The sequence below is a fragment of the Apodemus sylvaticus genome, chromosome 23, assembly GCF_947179515.1.
Source record: "Apodemus sylvaticus chromosome 23, mApoSyl1.1, whole genome shotgun sequence".
Classification (NCBI taxonomy): domain Eukaryota; kingdom Metazoa; phylum Chordata; class Mammalia; order Rodentia; family Muridae; genus Apodemus; species Apodemus sylvaticus.
In genome coordinates, this window is record NC_067494.1 from 55,200,118 (window position 1) to 55,202,872 (window position 2,755).

At 42.3% G+C, this 2,755-nt stretch overlaps 1 non-coding gene across 1 annotated transcript; it reads left to right on the forward strand.

The window, feature by feature from the left end:
- Positions 1-379: 379 nt before the first annotated feature.
- On the forward strand, positions 380-486 carry LOC127674264 (U6 spliceosomal RNA). Its single transcript, XR_007975316.1, has one exon. It is a non-coding gene; the product is annotated as a U6 spliceosomal RNA (small nuclear RNA).
- The last annotated feature ends 2,269 nt before the right edge of the window (positions 487-2,755 follow it).

Below are 2,755 nucleotides of genomic sequence, written 5' to 3' on the forward strand. Positions count from 1 at the left end.
GCAGCCTGCAGAACATTCAACACTTGCGAAGTCTGCCACAGGGGAAACCCCATCACCTGATATTCCTGGAGAACCAGTTATTTGCAGGTCATTGGAGAGAAAGGGAATCCCAGGAGAACAAAAACACAGGACAGACAAGATAGAGACATCAAGACCAACTAGCACCAGAGATAACTAGATGGCCAAAGGCAAACACAAGATCATTATCAACAGAAACCAAGGCAACATGCACCATCAAAACCCAGTTCTATTATAACAGCAAATCCTGGACACTCCATCACATCAGAAAAGCAAGATCTTGATTTAAAATCACATCTCATATTGCTGATGGAGGACTTCAAGAAGGACATAAATAATTCCCTTAAAGAAATGCAGGAGAGTACTCGCTTCGGCAGCACATATACTAAAATTGGAATGATACAGAGAAGATTAGCATGGCCCCTGCACAAGGATGACTCTCAAATTCGTGAAGCGTTCCATATTTTTATGGTTCAATATAAGGAAATCCATAAATGCTATCCACTACATAAACAAACACAAACGAAAAAAGCACATGATCATTTCATTAGATGCTGAAAAAGCATTTGACAAAATTCAGCATCCTTTTTCATGCTAAAAGTCTTGGAAAGGCCAGGAATTCAAGACCCATATCTAAACATAGTAAAAGCAATATTAAGCAAAACGGTAGCCAACATCAAACTAAATGGAGAGAAACTTGAAGCAATCCCACTAAAATCGGGGACTAGACAAGGCTGCCCCCTCTCTCCATATCTTTTCAATATAGTTCTTGAAGTCCTAGCTAGAACAATTAGACAACATAACGAGGTCAAAGGGATACAAATTGGAAAGGAAGAAGTCAAACTATCACTATTTGCGGATGATATGATAGTCTACTTAAGTGACCCAAAAAACTCTACTAGAGAACTCCTACAGCTGATAAACAACTTCAGCAAAGTGGCTGGATACAAAATCAATGCAAGCAAATCAGTAGCCTTTATATATTCAAAGGATAAGCAGACTGAGAAAGAAATTAGGGAAATGACTCCCTTCACAATAGCTACAAACAGCATAAAGTATCTTGGGGTGACTCTAACCAAACAAGTGAAAGACCTATATGACAAGAACTTCAGATCTCTGAAATTGAAGAAGATCTCAGAAAATGGAAAAATCTTCCATGCTCATAGATTGGCAGGATTAATATAGTTAAAATGGCCATCTTGATTGGCTCGGCGGCAGCGGCAGCGGCAGCAGTGGCTGCTCCAGCTGAAGGGCCAACAGCAGTGGAACCAAGGCATCACAGGGACCAGTTAGGCCCTGCGCCCACGACCACTGACCTTCGCTGACCAGCCGGGCAGCAAGCAGCTGCAGTTGTGCGGCGCCTTTCCTGCACGGAGGCCACTTCAGAACTCTGCCTCCCACCAGTCAGGAGAGGAGCATCCATCTTGGTTCCGTACTCCAGGAATCGGACAGACTGAGATCAGTCTGGGCGGCAGCATTACATCTCCAAGTCCTGCAAGTGGCTAGCTGGGCTTCCGGGCGGCCAGCTGGGAGAAGTCAGTGTGCTCCAGTGAATCCAGCGGGCCCCAGCGGGAGCCTTCTGGTGCCTGCTTTGGGATCTGAACAGCCTGGGCAGCAGCACACTGTCTACAAGCAGTGCAGGAGGTAAGCTGTGCACCAGAGGCCAACTGGGAAGGGGCAGCTTGCACTGGTGAGTCCAGCACTGACAAGATAAAACTAACACCAGTGAGATCTAGATGGCAAAAGGCAAACGCAGGAACGTCACTAACAGAAATCAAGGCAATATGGCAACATCTGAACCCAATTCACCTCTACCAACATGTCCTGGATACCCCATCACACCAGTAAAACAAGATTTGGATTTAAAATCACTAGTCATGATGCTGGTACAGGAACACATGAAGGTCATACATAAAGAAATTCAGTAGAATATGGATCAAAAGTTAGAAGCCCTTGCAAGGGAAACACAAAAATCATTGAAAGAAATCCAGGAGAATACAAAAGCCAACAAGGAGGAAATGCAAAAAACACTTAAAGAAATACAGGAGAACTTTGGACAACAGGCTGAGGTCATGAAAGACGAAACACAAAAATCTCTTAAAGAAATACAGGAGAACTTTGGTCAACAGGCTGAGGTCATGAAAGACGAAACACAAAAATCTCTTAAAGAATTACAGGAAAACACAAACATGCAAGTGAAGGAGCTAAGCAAAACCATCCAGGATCTAAAATCAGAAGTAGAAACAACTAAGAAAACTCAAAGGGAGACAACTTTGGAGATAGAAAACCTTGGGAAGAAATCAGGGGTCAGAGATGCAAATATCAACAACAGAATACAAGAGATAGAAGAAAGAATCTCAGATGCTGAAGATTCCATAGAAACCATGGACTCAACAGTTAAAGAAAATGCAAAATGCAAAAAGCTTGTAACCCAAAATATCCAGGAAATCCAGGACACAATGAGAAGACCAAACCTAAGGATTATAGGCATAGATGAGAGTGAAGATTTACAACTTAAAGGGCCAGCAAACATCTTCAATAAAATTATGGAAGAAAACTTCCCTAACCTAAAGAGAGAGATGCCCATGAATATACAAGAAGCCTACAGAACTCCAAACAGACTAGACCAGAACAGAAATACTTCCCGTCACATAATAATCAAAACACCAAATGTTCTAAACAAAGAAAGAATACTAAAGGCAGTAAGAGAAAAAGGCCAAGTAACATATAAAGGAAG